Source organism: Aquila chrysaetos, chromosome 6, assembly GCF_900496995.4.
Source record: "Aquila chrysaetos chrysaetos chromosome 6, bAquChr1.4, whole genome shotgun sequence".
Lineage (NCBI taxonomy): Eukaryota > Metazoa > Chordata > Aves > Accipitriformes > Accipitridae > Aquila > Aquila chrysaetos.
Window position 1 is genome coordinate 8,567,274 of NC_044009.1, and position 19,546 is coordinate 8,586,819.

Here is a 19,546-nt window from a genome sequence, read left to right on the forward strand (position 1 = left end):
TGAGTCGGTTCCGAGATTGGGACGACCTTACAATATTGTCCTGTCCACTGGCATCATGCAAAATGACCACAGAAACCTTGCTTTTCCCGTGGACAGGGAAATGAGAGCCTGCCCTCTGATCCTACCTGCTTCTAAAGCTTACAACATGCAGCATTTGAGGCCTCTCGTGTGAGTTGTCTCTCATAGGCAACTTCACACCTGCAACCGCTCCAACCGCTCCTATGCTGTGGTTACGCTGACGTAACAGCCCAGAAACCAAAACCAAAACCTACAAGTGGACATCCTGGACACAGCAAACACAAGCCCTACCTGGGAATAATGCACAAAAAAGTCACAATTCCAGCTTATGATTAAACAACTCCTTGCTTGAAGGCACCATGAAATGAACTTCATGCAAGCTTTGGCTGCCTTCTGCCCACGTTGACACCAAAGGTTTCTACGGGGAAGTTGATATTACTGCTAGGCACAACCAAAATGACAGTATTGTGGAGTGCTTGCCAGGCACATGTACAGCTGATTAACTTTTTGGGCAATCACTTTTCAATCCCTGGAAAGACTATTCTGTTGCAATTTCCCTGTTCTTAAGAGGAATTCAGCAAATCAGGTGCTCTGATTCTCTCTGTAGCTAGGGCATGTCAACAAAGGAAGGAAGCTCCTTTAAAATAATCCAGATTCATTCACCTCCCATGCAAGCGACCCCACTTTCCTCCACTAGATCCCTTTGCAATCAAGCTTCTCTTGAACAGCAGTGAATGGCTAACAGCCTTGGCTGCTTCCACATACCCCTCCTGGTCCATAGCTATCTCAGGCTTTAATCCAGATAAAACTTACTGTCTTCCTGAGCTGAAGATAGAAAGTTACCACAAAGAAACAGTTTTGTTCTCACCTTTAGGCAAGAGAAAACACACAGCCAAACATCAGCTACAACACATATCCCTTGCAAGACGGCAAAGGGTGGCTTTCCAGCACTCAGCAGTGAGAGCTAAGGTCTCAATTGTCACAAATACTATTCCCCTTGAGGCACTCAGCTGAAGCTAGCACGTGTAAAAAGCTCAGGATCTCACGCTATGATAGCGGCGACAAAGAGGGCAGTGTCGAAGCCGTATGCTGATGCTCAGTGAGCTCTCGCAAGGATTTGGCCAGCAAGCTTCCCATGCTTTGAGGACAGCAACAAGCCTCAGGACTTGCAACACCCCACCATTACACCTTCAAGCATGAAAGACTTTCTGACACCACAATAGATAAAGCACCTGCTTAGGCACATCTTATCCACATCCTGAAGTTATTTCATACCTGTCCCTTTTTCCTCCAAGACATCCAAGAGCTAAAAGGTGATCAAATGTTTAGTGCCTCACCAAATGTTTCTTGAACACGGAAGGAGCTGAAGTCCCGCCATCAATACCACGATGATGTTTCTACTTACATATTTGAGCTGTATTTTGGGTAGCAACCCTCAGTCCTGCACTGGAATCCCTTTGGTCCGAATTGCCAAGTCTTGGCACAACACATTTAGTAAGGGATTTGTTAGTGGGATGAAGCAGCAAGTACAAAACTGGAGAAGATCCACTCTGTCAAACAGCGTTTTGATCAGTCTGCCTTCAGAGCAATGGTATAGACGACCTGGGGAGTGGCAAGTACCGATCCCGATCTAAAAATAACTGGATTACAGAAGTGACAGTCAATTTTAACTCCATTATTCAAACTTGATTAAATCTAACGTTGAGTATATTTCTTAATCAACCCACCTCAAGTGACTACTTGAAGACTAATCTCTCAAAGCCTTTTTTCAGGGTAGAGAAGATTCTTCTATAGCCTTAACACACCAAGGAGCAGGTAGAACATGAAAACAATTATCCACAAAGCTTGTTCTTTCCAAAAATATTTGGCAAAGCACTGGATTTTTTTCTTGTCTGTTTCATATAAACATGATGTAAAACGAAGTTAAAACAAAGTCTCAAAATGCCCTTCAGCATCTAAAAATTAACCAAGCTCAGAGGGAAGAAAGCATCCTGAACAAGGCATTTCTCAGCATGGTGCAGCAAGAAAAAAGTCCTTTGGATACTGTTAACCGCATTTATTTTTGCAATTAACTACAACAGAAGGGAAAAAAAAAATCCATTACCTGAAAGAGAGAGATATCTTAACACCGCTTTCTTTGACAAAGTTCTTCTAGACCAGCCTCTGGCTACCAAGCATTTGGTAAGTGTTAAAAAACATATTTACGTAAGGAACAGTTCAGCAGGGAAATGGTATGCTAGCTCCCAAGACCCCCCCAAGCACACCCATTAGAGGCAACTCTGCACACGGCAAACCTCCCTCCAGAGACAATAAATGCAAAGACACTGCCAAAAAACCGCTCCAGCTGCTGCTCGCTGAAGACATTTCTGCCCCAGCTGATAACCACCAGGGTCAAAGCTCACCACACCCCCCTGGTTTTGTCAGTTTAAAAACCATCCAATTCCTCCCTAACCAGCTTCGGTAAAGCAATCCTTGTTTAAAACATTTAAAGACAGAAGTGAACAGAAGGGCTGGGAGAAGAAAATATGGGCAGGGAAGGTTTCCTGGGTCACTTTATGAAGCAAGGCCACTGAGTAAACTAATCGCAACCATCATCAGGGTAGACAGAAGATGCTCATCCCAGATGGGCAGAAGTTCAGAGGTGGTCAGAAGCATCACTCCCAGCAAACATGAAGGAGTCTTCAGGGTGAAGAAACTATGTTATTCAAGAAAGTAAGATGGCAGGGGCGGGAAAAGCAGGAATCTTTAATAGGAGATAAGCATTCAAAGAGAAACGTCACATCGACAAAAGTCCCAAGCAGTGGCCAAGGAAGAGCTGGGGTGACACAGGCAAATGTGATGTGAGGCAACGTCAGAGCCAGAACTTGTGACGATTGCCGTATTTTCCTTTATCGCATTTTGAAGGCGACAAAAAAGTAATAGTAGCAGCCCTACACAGAACAGCACCTATACAAGACTAAGACTAAGCAAGTGTCTTGGTAAATGCTGTAAAAATACAGAAAGCAAGGCTGCAAACAAGCCAGCTTGACGGAGATCACACAGGAGCAATTGGGAGGAGACAGGCAGGGGAGAACAAGTTTTTTATCTATTTGGCCAGGTGACACATACCAGCCTGCTCCTTTCTGGAGTTACTTTAGCTTTTGGTCTCTTCCAAAACTAACAGGTACAGTTCTTTTGCTGTCCTCCAAACCTTTGGTTGCACCAGCGGCCTGCACACATCTAGTTCGGCAGAAAAAATTAGTATTTTTAATAAAACAACACAGACAAGATAGCAGAACTAAAGCCATACCCATCGTCTACCTTTCACACTCTGTAATGCAACTGCTGATAGAACATTTACTGTGAAATACTTCTGTATTTCAATCATTGAGCTTAAAACAATTCATACCACAATATCCAAAACACACAGTATCTCAACACAAACTGAATCACACTTCTAAGAAAACAAATATCCCCAAATTTAGCACACTTCTGTCCCCTGATTAGCAGCTGAAATAGCAGTTTCTGGCCCGATACCAGCTGCACACACACTCGCAGAGAGGCTCTGACCTGCTTAGCCACTGTTCGAGTGCTCCTTTGAGGTAACCTGATAAACACACTTTGGGGTCTGGGTTGTGAAGTGCGGAGCTGCTGTCTGCGCACCTGGGGAGGACAGCTTACACCGGGCAATACACTGAGCTGGCAGAGTAATTCCTCTATTCCCAACAGCCTCCCCAGCAAGCGAAGATTGGGATTGTTTGCTTTGTGGGTTTGTTTTTTTTTTTTTTTTCCTTCAGAACAGTTACTTAACACACACAGTTATTTCTGTGCTGAGTTTATCCTGCAAACACATAACCAGTTAAGAACACTAAAGTCCAAACAGAGGACAGAGGGCCAGATGACATAACTAAAAAGACATACAGAGGAAGGCAGACCAGGAGGAAACCCATCACATCACAGAGAAAGGTTACCAAGCTTTTACTAGGCCTTTATTCAGCTTACAGCCTGGAACAAACTTCCATGTGGGTATTACAGTCTACCTTCCCTCATACTGAATTCATAAAGTAAAACCATACGTCTCCAGCTTCCCTTTAGCACCAGCAATTATCTGCATCTGGGGGCATGTTGTTACATGACTGGAAAAAAAAGTTCCCAATACAGACACAAGTACTACAGCGCTCGTTTGTGGCAATTTTCACCCAAGAGTCTATATTTCTGTAATGTACTATAACACAGCTTGCTTATTTTTATCTTCCTATGCATGCCATTAACACAGAACTCCCTCAGCCCACTTACCTCAAACTTTGTACCCTAAAACCACAAATAAGCTGCTACAGATTACGAGGTTACAACCCACGTACGCCTCTTCCCTACAGGGACGGCCGCTGCTTGCATCCCTGGGGGTTCGGGACCCTACAGCAGCAACCATTTATTTCCAAGCCAGGCTTTCTATCTCTATGATAAGCATGAATATCAAACAGCCTAGTAGTTTACTGTCTCATTCACTCAGCTACGTTTCCTACCGTGTCTCTAATACCTCATGCTGTGACTTCATGGGAAAATGTAATGCTCTGCTGGTCAATCTGTCAGAAGACATCGCAGTGACAGCAGCATTGTCACCCAGACTGATGGTCCTTCCGTCAGCTGAGCAACAAATTCTAGAACTATGCTTCTCGAGAGCGTTAATGCTCATTTTGACTCCCAATTTTGTAACGCCTCGTGATCTCCCCCCCCCATAATCTTTATTTCAGTGGTTTATCAAAATGAAATGAAATCATAAGTACCCTCTTGCCACATGCGGAGCTTATGACTTCTTCCAAGTTAAAATCCCATGTCATACAAAATGAAATCCTGAGAAAGCAGGCATCTAGGGAAGACAGCGCAATGCATCTTACACTGCTGCACAAAAAACATAGTTCATAGAGGGATATAGGTTGGACAGGAGCTCTGGGTCTCCTTGGTCCAATCCTCTGCATGTTCAATTTTTCCTCAAATTGCGTATTTTACACACACCTCTGCAGGGTGCTTCCAGAAAAAGAGCAATAGCAACAATGTATTCATCCCAGCTGAGTCTGAAGATGAGCAGTAAATTAGTCTCAGAGCATTTCTCATTTAAAGAAATGCTGGTTTTACTTCCATCAGCTCTGCCTGTTGAATTTCGGCCACAAATGTAGAGGTAAAACACAGAGGGAAGGCTGCATCTGCTGCACGTAGCCATCGAGGAAGATTTCCAAGTAGACATCTTTATTGCACAAAGTGGCCTCCGAAGTAATGCTACACGGCTGAGCCGACACGCAGGTAGAAGGCGGTGAAGATGTACCTGATGTGCTATCCCAGATGGGAGATAAATGGGAATTTCAGGACCTGTCCCTGCCTTCTGCTTGCTCAAGACTGTTTGCATCGATTGGACACCCTGAGCACCGCAGCAGGCCGGACCGCCCCTTGTCTGACCAGCATAAAACCCCAGTTTTGCTGATTTCAGACTGCACAGAAACTGCAGTATCACTGTATTCATAGCAGGTCTTCGAAGATCATGAACTTCAGTACCTACGAACATTACCCAATTGGCTTTCATCATCACCATGGCAGTGAGTGACATCACCAGTTAAAACATGAATAAGGATGCACCGAGGACTGTGTTGGTTACCAGTGCTATTTTAGCAGCCTTTTATCATATTAACCATAATCAAGACAAACACTAAGGTATGGGGAGGAAGAGAAGACTAAGAAAAGAATTCGCTCCAGCTTGAAAGCACTGGATGTGGTCCTAAATGCTGACGCTTCGCTACACTTCAGAACAGGAATGGACCGAATGGAATATTTTAAGTTATCCCTAGTGCGGAGCACCTCTGATATTATTTGGGGCTGCAGTGCAAGCAGCCTGCAGACACACAATTATACGCTTCACCAAATTGTCTGGTCAAAACACAGTTCCACTTTTTCCTTTGCAATTCAGAAACATTTTTTACCCACCTGCAGCAACCGTGGATGCTACAGATCTTTTATGTCCCCTATTCCAAAGTGAAAACACCATCTTAAGAGCAACATAATAAAAACGAGGATGGAGGTAGACCACAAGAAAAAGCAATCCAAGCTTGCTGAGTGAACTCTCCTCCTTTGAGAAAGTATTTTCAACCTTCTCCTCCCAGAGGTGGAAGTTCAGCAGACTTATCCAAGATCTTCCAAAACCCTGAGTGACCTTTTAGCATTTTAGCTCAACCAGCAAGACCTCAAACTCCCTGATGGAGACAAAGAGTTATCCCTGCTTTCAACGCTTCCCAGCTTGGCTGCATTCTTCCCCCAACAAACTCCTTTCAAACAGCAAGTCAGACCTGCGTTGCCAATGGAGAAACAGCTCTCCACACCTCTTCGGTTCTCTCCTGCTCCTTTGTTTTATTGCTGTGCTCCAGTTTCTTTCTACACGCCCTTCACAGGTTGATTAATACTCATCTTGGATGATCAGATGTCTAGTAATTCAGGCTTTTACAGCACTCCACACCGTAATTCTCATTAAGGCACACACATTTTACTAGAAAGCTTTTTGCTGACTCTTCCCACTCCTGACATCCAGGCCATTCAATGAGACATTCTGGACAGAGGTCCCAGCTATAAAATTCACATGTTCTTCGGCTGCCAGAATGGGAATTTGGTGACGGTACAATTCATTCATTTATTTAATGATCTTAATGTCAGCCTGAGTAGATAAAGTGTGCTTTGGCTTTAGCAAGGAGCGATGGGGATCGTGCCAGGTGCCAGCAACAATTGTTTCGGTGAACGCCTGCAATACTAGGTACCACTGCCACTGACAGTGCAACAAAATGTTAAGTTTTGTGGGGGCAGAATGGAATCACTTCAAGTCAAACCTGGTGCACAACCTCAGACCCAAATATTTAAACATAAAGTAGTTTATTTGTGCAGATGAACTTCTTTTTAATTAAAAAAAGTGTTTTGGAAATGTAATCAATACAATTAAGCTGAACAGCTTAAGCTCATCGAAAATTACACTTTACAGTATTTGCATATCAACAAAAATTAGGTCTTTTTTCTTTTGAAGAGACAGACATAAAAGCACTTTGAAATCCACTTTAAAACACAACGCCGAAGGAAAACATAAAACCCAACTTACACAGACAGATTGACAGCTGAATTATTTGCATTTTGCCAATCTAGAATACAAAATGCAGAGCCCAGAAAAGTAAAGTATTTGAAGAGAGGCCGTCTAGTAACTAGTATTTATATCTGTATAAGCACCAGTGAGAAAGGGTGATGCAAACTGAAGCTAGCTTTATATTCTACAGCAGGTCGAACTTAGATGTCTCACCAGCTCAAAAAACAGTACATCCAAAAGAGCCTTCTACGTGAACTTCACCACGCTAAAACTGGGCGTGAATCACCAACTGCTGAAATCCCTTTCCCACCATACTCCAGAGTTTGAGATGCACCATGAATTTCACATTAAAAGTCACAACAAACATGCCTTAAATGCTTTTGGTTTCAATTCTTGACTTCCCCGCCAATAAGTGGTATAGATTGCCTACCGTCAGCTATAGTAGCCTGCCGAATTCCCTTTCAAATATAATCTAGATACTGAGTCTGTCCAATTCATCAGCTGCATGCTGCAAAACTAAGTGCCCCGTGTCAAGCCTAAAGCACCCTGTACATCACCACAAACAAGAATTCAAGTCTTCCAGAAAGTTTTCAGACCAAATTTCATTCTGAGTTTCAAATTGGACTTGACGGTTCTGTAGATGATCTCATGGTAGTCCAAGGACAGAAGGGCTAGGTCTCCCCACTTAGTGGAAATGCACTTTTTTTCTTTTTACAGACACATCCTTTCTTCAGGATGTTAGGAGCCTTTCAAAGACAGTGGCTGACTGAAAAACCAAAGCTGTAAGTAGTATCACTAAAAAAATCTTTCCCTTTGATGTTATAGGAAGAGTCTCCTGCTTAGTCTGAAAAGACTGAAGACTTCTGTCATTTTTGCTTTTTGGCAAAAGAACAAAATAAGCCCAGGAAAATGTCGGTTTCAAGGCACAGCAACTTCTACGACTTCTTAATAACGTATAAAAGAGGGAAATCTCTTTTTCAGACCACCGTTAGCATAGCCATAGCACTAGTTCAAATGGATTTTCAAATGCCACCAGCAATGCAGACATTTAAATCGGACTACTCTTAGTAATTCAGTAACTTGCACACAGTCACTCTCACATGTAAATCAAACCAAAACACAAACAAATATACAATCATCATCTGGCAACCCAGAAGAGCGAATCGGTGCAATGTTTATTAGTTTCCACCTCCCAAAAGCTTTCCAAACCCAGGAAAATCTGTGTTATTTAAGATCTTTAACTGCATTAACTCTTCCTTGCTCGGTGTTCCCACAGCACCAAGAGCAAACTCAAAGATTGGCAGCAAGATTTCTTTTCCTATCACCCTGAGGATGTATCACATGAAGTCTACTCCCCTGGTAAGAGCGGGGATGGTCTTTGTGTTTGCAACTTTTACAGAGTTATTCCCATGCAGATACTCTTATTCCAGAGCATGAGAGTCTCATTCCTGCTGAGCTCAACCACTTGGAAAGGAGCAGCTGCTCCATGCATCTGGACAAGTCCTAACCCATTTCAACACTTGATCAACGGTTTTGGAGAACGCTACCGGTATCGATCGAGGACTGGATATGTTTTTCTTTCAAGATGCACATTTTAGAAGCCACTTTGCCTTTTTCAAGACCTATTTAAAGCTCTGGAAATATTTTCACTCTTATCCAGATAAAGGATACACAAAGGTGTTACAACCAACAGCAGAAACATATTATTTTTGCTAGCAGAATTGATTTAAACCTGATAGCATCTCAGTGTGGGGAAACTTGTCCTTTTCTCTCCACCTCAGATGACCACACAGCAAACAAAGGTAAAAACAATTCTTAAGGTACAATCAGAATAGGGAGCGCATAATTTTCCTTTCAGGAAAGAAAAAAAATGTTGTCCCATTAACCTAGTTACATGCCCAGCAGCAATTTGACTCAAGTCCCATCAGCAACAGCATGCCATCACCTACTACGAAAAGAAAGAGTGTGTTCTGGGACATCTTCCAAACATATATAATAAAACATAAGAATAACATGTACTAGAAAATTTCACTAGCCTAAAAGCTTATTTTGCTCTCCTCCCTTTGATCCTTTTCTTTTTTAAGAATGCATTTTATTTTCTTCTTCCAGCTGTTCCACATCATCATTTCCTATTTAGGAGACAAAATGAAGTCCACAGTTTGGAAAGGAGAGCTGTACATAGGAGAAGTTCTTGAAATTACCACCAAGTGTAAAACACAGCACTATGAGAAGTCACATCAACTATGTTCCGTTAAAAAAAAAAAAAAAAAAATTAGTTCCCTCAGTTCCTCCAGACCATGGGGTACACAACGACTCCACCCACATCTTCATGCCCCATAACAAACACCAGTTTTCTCTTCCCCATTCATTCCAGAAAAGTCTTTGTAACAGCTTGCAGACACATTCAAGTCACAGATAAAGTTTCCTACTAAAGAAATTTCTGTAAAACAGTGATCCTACCCATCTATAATTCCCCAGAGTAAAAATTCCAGTGACTCTAATCATATTAGCGGATTTACACACAACTAAACTTGACAGTTGACTAGCCCTGAAATTGCTGGATTATGAGGAAAAAGAAAATATAGGTTACCTACGACTTCTAAAGAGATCTTCACTGCTAACTCTTATTACAAAACAAAAACGGAGCAAATGCACCAGCTTGACATGTCCCAAAATTTGCTAACAGCATGAAAAAGCCTTTCAGCCCTAAGATGACGGACAAAACCCATACGCACAGATGAAAATCCTTCTATGTCCCAACATCTTAAAGGGAAGTTATTTGTTCTAAGTCTCCTATTACTCTCTCACCAACTTCTTACCATAGATAAAAACACAAATTGTGTTCCAAAATCAGTACTGCACATTAAATACATATATACTTAAATGGCTAAAGTAACCTTCTCCCACAGACTTCTGCCAGAGAACATACACAATCATGTCCTCAGATATGAGAAGAAAATAAGCTATCTGAAATCACATTTTTGGATGAACGGTTTTCTCCAAGTCATTTCACCACAAAAATCTTACAAAGCTGGTAAAGTGACATATCTGCACTATAACATGATTAGCTTTTGTCATTAAATAAATTAGAGCTATTTCTGCTTGAAAGAACGCTAAGATGTGCCAAGGCAGGAGAACATCAACAGGGGAGATGGCAGAGAGGCCTAAAAGCACTTAGTTTTTTGGCAATACGCTCACAAACCTGTGCCCATTCCTCCCCTGCCGAAGAGCCACTACCACGGAGCAGCAGGGAAAGTCTCCGTGTTTTCAAAGCTTCTCTCCTGCTGCATACCCTCCCAAGATGTACGATTTCCATGGCTTCAGACACTTGTAACATGGAAACACTTCTCAGGCAACACCGCTGCCCCTTCCTTCCCTTCATCCAGCCACGACTTCAGAAAGCTCACTCCTGAACTCAAAAAAACAGAGAGCAAGGAACGCCTCTGATCTCAGCCTAGTTCCTCCCGTCCTTCCCACTTCTTGCCACTCCTTCCCTTTCACGACCGTAACACTCTGAACACCCTTCCTCGCGAGCGGCTGCCACTGGCATCTGGAAGAGGACTTCCAGCCGTGCTCTTGTTTTAGCTCCAGTTCAATGTCAAAGCTGCCCAGAAGCCAGAGCTGATCCACCCAAGGCACAGGGAGGCATGGTGCTTTGCACAAAAGCCACGATCACGCTCTTCAAGCTGACTTTTACGCCCAAACACCTTCCTAATCACTGGGTCTTCACCTTCAAAGTCATCAGCAGATAAACCCCAGAGAGCACAGAGAGATGCTGCATCGCATACTCTGGAAAAAAGCCACTCATAATGGAAGTAAGCAGCAAGGGAAGACGGCATTAGCTCCAAAATCCCAGAGGGTATCACAGCAACCCAGAGACCCTGCTCCTTCAGCACATGCTGAAGACGCTCTCCTTGGAGAAAGGGATTCTTGGGCACTTTCCCCTCCAGTTCAACCCTTTGCTCACATCATCACGCACCCAAATCCTTCTCAACAGTTTTAATTTAACTAGAAGATTACCAACACAGGCCTACTCCAATGGCACAACCTAGTCCGCATCCAAATACCGGGTAAGCGCTGCAAGAACCTCACTCCAACTTCACACAGTCTCTTATATTCCTGAGAGCAATCCTGCATTTCTTGCTGTTCTCCTGGGCTTTTGGGAAGCCACTCACATCCAGAAGATGCCACCAAACAGAGCAGGAACCAGCACATGGCTTTCTGAAAGGGACTACAGCACAGTTAGCTAAAGCAGCTCAGGAAAAACTAAAGCAGACACTCAATTGCTGAGGCAACTTTAGCAAAACCCAAGTTTCCATGCACACCAATGATGTACTTCACACAGAAATCCCCCCAAATGCTGACTCTTCCTCTCCGCTTCTCAGAAACGGAATTAAAGTGGACGAAGAAAAGAAAGATTTTAAATGACCATCTGTTAAAACCCGCCCTGAACCTGCCACAATTGCCCCACTGCAATAACCTGAAAAACACCCGTGCCCAGCGATACCCAATCCCACACTGAAACAACCACGGTGAATATTAAGGTTAAGTTTACTGGTGCCTGTACAGAGACCATCAACAACCAGGAAGCTGAACTCCCTCCAAATGCAAGGAAGTTTGGAAAAGAAAACAAAAACCTACTGACACCAGCCCAGAGCCCAGGATGGCTCTAATCTGGCTCCAAGGTACAGTGTTAAATTAACCCTGAAGAGCCAGCAGACATGCAACGTTACCCAGGTTTAACATAAATCAATCTGTTTGTCCTTCATAGTACAATGTTTGCCCATGTCTGGGCTGGGGCAGTGAAGAAACCGGTGACCTAATTATATTGATCCACAAAATTTATTCACAGCATGGGGACTTTTTAAAGAGCAGCTTCATGTAACACACGCAAAAAATACTTTACTCTTAAGTGGGAACGTGAGGGAGGGTAAAGAAACACAGTGTAGTTTAACATGCATCAGAAGTACCATCAAGCTAAAAGCACAAAGGTCTACAGTAAGTTTGCAGCCTGGAGCGTACCTTCATTATTTTACTTTTTTATGGAAGAATTCTCACTACAGAACAATTGACTTCATCTGGAACTTGTTCCTGAGAAGCAGCCTGAAAGCCAAAGCAAAGGCGGGCAGATCTGGATGTATTTCTTATAATATCTCTCTACACATCATTTCACAGTGACACACTTACACCCTCCCTTGTCTGCCCCCCCCCCAAACACAGGTCAGAATTGAACTGGAGGATGTGTCTACACTGACAACTTTTGAGCACAATTTCTGCCTGAAATCAGGTTTGATTGAATACTCACCACCACCAGAGCCACAAAATTATCCCAACTTACTATTACACAGAAAATTTAACTTCTTGAAGCCACTGTGTTAAGGAAATTTCTGAAAGCTCTGTCTTGTCTTACAGCAGCACCAATAACTTCCTATTCAGCATGTAACAGAATGAAACTCCCATCAAAACATTTCTGTTCTTCATGTCCATCACTCTACAGCTTTGCTTTCCTTCAAGAAATTTTTTTTTCAAATCCCTTCTTCCCCATGTATTTTTTCCCTCACTAATGCCTTTCTACAAATCCACATGAAGTAAGAGGTCCTTTTTCCTGTACAGTTCTCTCTCACCCAATTCTTCTTTTTTTGATTATACAGATAATCGCTTAATTTCATTATGTCTTAAGTACTAAAACCACACCTATTTCCAAAGACAAGTTCACTGTGCAGAAGCTATTTTAGTTTAAAAAGTCCAAGTCAGAGCCCCAATCTACCTGTTAACGTACAATAATCCTTCACATCAACAAATAATCCCTTGCACTGCCATGAGTGCTCTGCCCACTCCCAGTTGCCAGAAGAAACCTGCAACTATACTTTATCTGCTGTAGGGTAACACTGTCTCAATAGTCATATCAAAACAGAAAAAAAAAAAAAGCAGCCAAACAGAGCTAAAAATAAGGCTGAACTCAGATGACCCTCTGCACTCCAGTACATTACAGATGAACTCTGTTCCCCAAGCCTCACTTTTGCAGCAGCACTTAGAAAAGGTAACAGCTTTTGTTTACTACCTGGAAGCACACACAAGTTTCGGTGGAGGTAAAAACCAGCCAGGACACCTGAATACAGTTCACCCAAAAGGTATCAAGAACACAGTGTTTGTATATATTACAAGGCCAGATTATTAGTTTAAAAGTTAAGGAGCAGTATGGATCAAACACCCATGTTTTCAAAACAGGCATGGCTATAAATAAAAATTAAGACTATATCATTTTAACCTCCCCACCTTTATAATGTCAACTGGTCATATCTGCCTAATGCTTCTCTGTTCCTCTATACCTCTTGCTCCAGGCATCCAGTTGGGTCCCCACGATGGGACACACTGCCACACCATCTCTGACTCCTTTAGGATCTTGCCCATTCCTTCCAAGGCTTTTTATTTTTAGGCTGCGCTCAGAGGTAAACCCAAGCTTCATCCCTCACACGTGCAAGGTGTTTCATGACAACACTCACCAAAAGCAATGGCATCCTCCTGTCTTAGTTACGGCGGCACAGCTGCTCTTGCAAACCACCACCAAGCTCACCCTCAACAACGTGGGAGAAGTATTCAAGTCCCTCCACGGTGCTTTTAATGATTACTTGAAAATAAAATTCTTTGGAAAGCCCACCACACTCCTGATCGCAGACCCAGGCAAACTTCAGCCTTTCAACTATCAAGGCACCCAAGCGTCATGTTCCCCATTAAAAAAGACCCTTGCCAGACAAACCAGCACCTCGCTGGAAATATCAGTTGAGCACGGACTCCGTACATGCACGCTGGCCGGTATTCCCACTGTAACACTTGGCACATCACTCAAAACTGAGCAAATTTCCCCTGAGCAACAGTTTTACTTACCACCACCCCACTGACTTTGTCATGACAGCACCTTCACGTTTTTTTCCCTAAATAAAGCACATGCTGGAATTACAGAATAGCACAGCTAGCCAGAAACACCCAGTGGAGAGTAAGTCCCTCCGCAGCACTCCCTGAAATCTTCAGAGGTTTTTCACTTGACCCAAACAAATCTGTAACGTCAACAGTCTCATGATTTAAGCAACGTATTTGTTGTCATGGCAAGAATGATTCTTGCCGGAAGCTCAAGAAAACAATGGACCTAAACTGATTAAAAAAGGGCTTGGTTTTCCCACCTCAAAAATGAAAGTGAGAGCAATAAAATGCTTATACACAGGGAACACATTTCTTGAAGAGCACAGACATCATCACACAGCTGAAACAGCCCTCAGCAGAAAAAACACCCTGCACTTTCACATTAACACCTAAGTCACTGCCACTGATAAATAGCAAAACACACTCCTGACCGTCCCCTACACAGCACGCCACACCATTCCCGGATAACACAGCAAGGCAATGTTTCACCAAGTATATTTTTCACTTCATGCTCCCCCCCGGGCCCCAAAACTTCAGTGGGGGGGAAAGAAAAGCCAGTCTGCCAGGGGATGCTGTCCGACACTGGAAACAAAACCTCATCCAGGCAGGCAGGCTGGCCACCCCACTTTCCTGCTGATCCCTGCAGTATTTACCTCCTGACTTGGGGCCTAGTCGCAGCAGAGAACCGAAGACCTTTAAAAAACATTTGCAGCAACCGCCGGCCTCTCTTTGTAACAGTGGCCGTTTTGGCGGTGGGATTTTTTGAGTGGGAGCCTTCTCCTCCCCAACGCGCGTGGCCTCGCAGAGAAAGCTGCTCGGCGCGACATTCCACCTGAGATTTATTTCCACCAGTCAAGTAAGGGGAAAAAAAAAAATAATAAAATAAAATAAATAAATCACATGAAAATCGGCCCCAGCTGGAAAAACCTGGGTTTAAATTGGCCTGGAAAAACAACAAAACCAAAGCACTTACCTGGGCAGGACCAGAGGCAAAACTGAGGAGCAATTTCTAATTAAAAGTTTACCCTTGGGGGTCACCGCTGCTCGGGGGGGAAGGGAGCTGGGGTACCCTCTGCCTTCCCAGGAGGAAAGAGGCAAACCCCCAAACGAGCCCATTAGCGGGGGGTGGGGGGTGAGGCACCCCCTTTCCTCGCACCACCCCAGCAGGTGCAGCCCCCCTTTACACGGGGGGGGGGGGGGGGGGGGGCACACAAACACAAACACACACCCACAAAAAGGAGCGGGGAGCTCCCAACCGCCACCCCCCCCGCGGGGCGCCCCCTCCCCACCCTCCCCGGCACTGAAGGGGCCCCCACGGCCCCTCACCCCCCCCCCCCCCCCCCCCCCCCCGGGCCCCGCTCGCTGTGGGGAAGGGGGTGTCGCCCCCCCCACACCCCCCCCCGGGGCAAAGGATACTGCTGGGGCGGTTGGGGCGGCAAGGCCCTGATGTTGGGGTGAGGCGCCGGAGCCGCCGCCGGGTGAGGGGGAGCCGGGGGGGGGAGGCGGCCCCGCCGCCGCTGCCGCCGCCGCCGCCCCGCTCCCGGGGCCGGTCCCCGCCGCCGCCGCCGCGCCGGGTTTCAAAGCCGCCTTCTGCGGTAAACTCATCGCCAAGCGGAGCCACCACCCCCCGGCGGGGAGCGGGGCCGGGGCCGGGGGGGAGCCGGGGAGCGGGCCGGGGGCCGGTGCGGCGGCCGGGGCAGCGCGGCGGGCCGGCACCGGCGCCGGTCTCCGTGACAACGCGCCTCCCGGAGGGCTCGGCGCGGGGAGGGGACGGGAGAGGGGCCGGCGGGGAGGGGAGGGGGGGAGGCGGCTCAGGCCGCGCTGCTCATGAGCCGCCGGCGGCGGGGGGTCTCGGTCCCCCTCCCCGGGGGCAGCGGAGCCCTTCGCGGTGGCGGCTCTCGGGCGATGCCGGCGGATTTTCCTCACTGAAGTAGCGGAGCATCAAACATGGCGCTGCGGCCGCCTCCAGCAGTCCGGCAGGACGGACGCTCGGGCGCCTTCGGGCCGCTCCGGAGCCGCTCGGCCCACCGGCGCTCGGCAACCTTCGGCTCTTTCCGGAGCCGCTCGCTGGCGAGCGGCGTTCGGGAAACCTCGGCTCCTTCCGGAGACCTTCGCGGGCGCACGCGTCCTCCTCCCCGTGTTCCCCCCTCCCTCCCCGCTCAGCCCGGCACCTCCCGTGACCCCCGCGCTCGGGAAACTTCGGCTCTTTCCGGAGACCGAGAGCGTGAGGGAGTTCGGGAAGCTTCGGACAGGCTCGGAGGAGGGATTCCCGCCCAGGCGGGAGGCGCTCGGGACTCTTCGGAGTCTCTCGGCAGCGGCGATGCCGCAGCTTCGGGCGCTTTCGACTTGGCCCGGAGAGACTTCGGCAGCGATCGGCTGTGAGGCAGCGGCCCTCGGCTGCGAGGGGGCGCCGGGCCCCCGCAGCACCCACCCCGCGGCTCGGGCACAGGGGCTTTCCCCCTACCCAAGAACTTACCCCCAGCCCCGTTGCCAGCCCTACGGCCCCCAGCCACATCCCAGGCTCCTGGGGTGGCTGGCAGGGGCAGCGCCGCAGCCCCTCATGAGGTGGCGTGAGGGCCAGCAGCCCTGAGGGTGACACGGTGGCTGTGAGGGAGGCCCAGCAGCCCCTCAGGGAGCCCACCTCTGGCACTGGGGACCGGCGTCAGAAGGGCCCTCTGGACCTGCCTTTGGCGAGGGGCAGGCAGCCACCTCACACCCCCACGCCATGCCTTCACCCCGCCGAGGGTTGCCACGCCGCCGCCATCTTCAGCATTTCACAGCCGGGCTGCAGCACCCTCCTCACGACCACCGCTGGGCTGAGCTTGGCAGGGGCGAAAGCGGTTTGTACCATCTCGGGGAGATAAAAAGGACCTCAGAGCAGATTCAAGCAGCCGCTAGATTGTCCTGACTTGTCCTGCCCTGCCGCTGGCTCCCGAGGGTTCATTCCAGCCGGCTGGCACCTACCGACGTTCCTGCCGCACCGCACGTCCCAGGGAAATGCTCCCAGCACCAGCAGGTATTGCCACCCCATGTCACCCAGCCTGGGGTACACAAGGTGCTTTTAAGAAGTTTTCCATAGTTTATTTGCGTCCCATCTGCTGCATCTTCTGGGCAGCTGCAATTTTAGGAGGAAGATAATACTTTAAAGCAGTCACAAATAAACTCTTAAAAGTGAAAAGCTTCTTTTATTAAAGTAAACAGCTCCCTTGGTGGTATATTCAGGCACTTAACGAGTAACTGGTGCTGCAACTGGAAGTTGACAGAAGAAAGATAGGGGTCTTGCGCACTAAAGAAAACCTACCCAATGAGTCACATCTATCCACATCTCCACAACAGCTCCATTTGCGAGCAGAAAAGTAATTTTGAGTTTTAAAATACAAATCTGAAGGGGGAGAATGTGCACTTGGTGTCATTCACTAGAGCGAAACTCAGCACAGCACCCAGCGACCAAAAAATAGAAGGGTCTTGAGTCCATTTTCCCTTTTGAGTCAGACTCCAAATGGTTAAACAATTCAGTTTGTGCAGGTCAGGTTTAGGACATGACACCCACCCGTGCCAACACGAGGACTGCAGTGTACCCCGAGGCTCACCATCCTCCGAGGTGTGATCTCAGAAGAAAAGCTCCTGCAAGCTGCCATGCCACTTAAGCTGCCGCAGTGGCCTCCAGTAAGAGTAGCTCTGCGACTGGAATAGTTTCTTACTTACTAAGGTGCTATCTACAGGGTACAGCCACACCAAACAAACACACTGCATGGTGCCAGAAGTTATTAGTGGAGCCGGTGGCAGAGGGAAGATGACTCGCATGCTATTTACTTTCCCTTTCTGTGCTTTTCGTTCTGTGCTGGGGTAAGGGAAATGCCTGGGATGAGGTGAGCTCGCATCTACTTCAAACTGCTTGTGGGAAATGGGGTGAAATGGAAAACAATGAGATTTTTGGAGGAAAAAAGCCCAACCAAGCCTTGCCAGCCTCTAAAGAAGTCCTGAACGGGGACTATTTCCATCAGCAGCCAGGAACAAATATTTAGAGGGGCCTCTGGGTATTTTTTTCTGAGCCGGTTTTCCTCTGCAGCCTACCACCTGCCAGGTTGACTGCTGATTCCCCCACCAGGAAAACAGAAGACTGAAGAAACAAATGAGAATGACCTCAAAGAAAGGCCAAGTACTCCCCCACTCCCCAAAAATGGGAGAACAAAGGAGGAACTTTTATCCTAGTAGGGGGTTTGCCCAAGGACTGATACATCTTCAGACATCCTGGAGAGCTGCTGCGCTCACAGCACATCTCTCCTGTCTGCAGCCTGCTAGGAAGACGGATCCCCCTCCACAGCTCGTAAAGACTTTGCTGTAATAATTTTGAGGGCGCAAGTAAAACTGTGTGGTCTGGGGGGGGTCAGTGTCCGGCGCCGTTCCATCGACCGCCTCCCAGGCGTGGCACTTCTGGTACACCCCTTCATGCAGAAGGAAATTCGTACCAAAAGCAAATTGACATCTATGGCTCCCTCTGTTCTACAGAAATAGCTGCCTGTAAACACAGCTGCGAAAGAGCCTCCTAGCTCCAGTATCTTTAGATATATCACTTCTTTTTGCCTGTTTAGAAAGGAAAAAACCAGCATTTTCACCATATTGTCTGCTGAAGCTCCCAAAGTGTGCTAGCCATGTGAAGCAGCCAGACTCCTGCCTCTGCCCTAAAGCTCCTCTAGAGTCTATATCTACCCCCCGGCCATCTTTTTACCTTTTTTTTTTCCTAAGAGGACAAAGCAGACAGGTCTCTTTTCTATAATACCCCACGTAGGACGATTTGGCCAACGAAACCTGCAGATTTGGTGAGCCTGAGCAAGTGCCAGCTGGATTCATGCCGTTGCTACCGCCTCTGGTTCCTCTTCCATTTCATTTTTCCTCCTGTTTTTCTTGCTAGCTTTATTAGCACCTGGGAACCAATGTATCACCATGGGCAGCTTGAGTTTACAGTGCTGAGCTCTTGTTTCGGAGCATCACCAATCCTTTTTCCAGTCCCACCAGTCTCTCACGTACCTAGCACAGCAGAGACGCTCACAACCACATGGCAAAAAGCGTAGGAGCACTAGAGCTGTTGGTGAACTTAGGAAAATAGAGTGAAGGATTGGGGTATCACTGGAAAAGGGCTGTTTTCCAGCAGGAATTGTTTGAGGAAGCTTTTGGCCCGCGTTTGCTGCCCAAAAATCTGATGGTCCCAGTAAGGTGACTCCAGCACTGTCATGATGTGTTGGGGGCTAGATCCTGCTTGGAGGGGGGAAAACTGGGAAGGAGGTGGTTCAGATGGTTGGGTTCAGCCTCTTGCACCTGGAAGGCTGGCTCAGCCCCACCAAACCTGTGAACAACTGCTCATTCCAGCTCATTTTGGAGGCTCCAGCATGCTCCAGGCACCCGCTTTCACCCAGCAAGGCACAGCAGCGCCTCTGTCTTTGGGCTTCTCCTGCTTCCCCCCCCCCCCCCCCCACTGGTCCCCTTCCAACACCCTCCAGGCAAAAAAAAAAAAAAAAAAAAACA

The 19,546-nt window shown here is 47.0% G+C and overlaps 1 protein-coding gene across 2 annotated transcripts in view; it reads right to left on the reverse strand.

Annotated features, from left to right (window-relative positions):
- Positions 1 to 16,060, reverse strand: part of EIF4G3 (eukaryotic translation initiation factor 4 gamma 3) — a 150,482-nt gene extending 134,422 nt beyond the window's left edge. For both annotated transcript variants that reach the window (XM_030017828.2, XM_030017829.2), the window contains exon 1: positions 15,440 to 16,060. The gene's annotated coding sequence lies outside the window, so the exon portion shown is untranslated. The remainder of the gene's footprint in view (positions 1 to 15,439) is intronic.
- Positions 16,061 to 19,546: the final 3,486 nt, after the last annotated feature.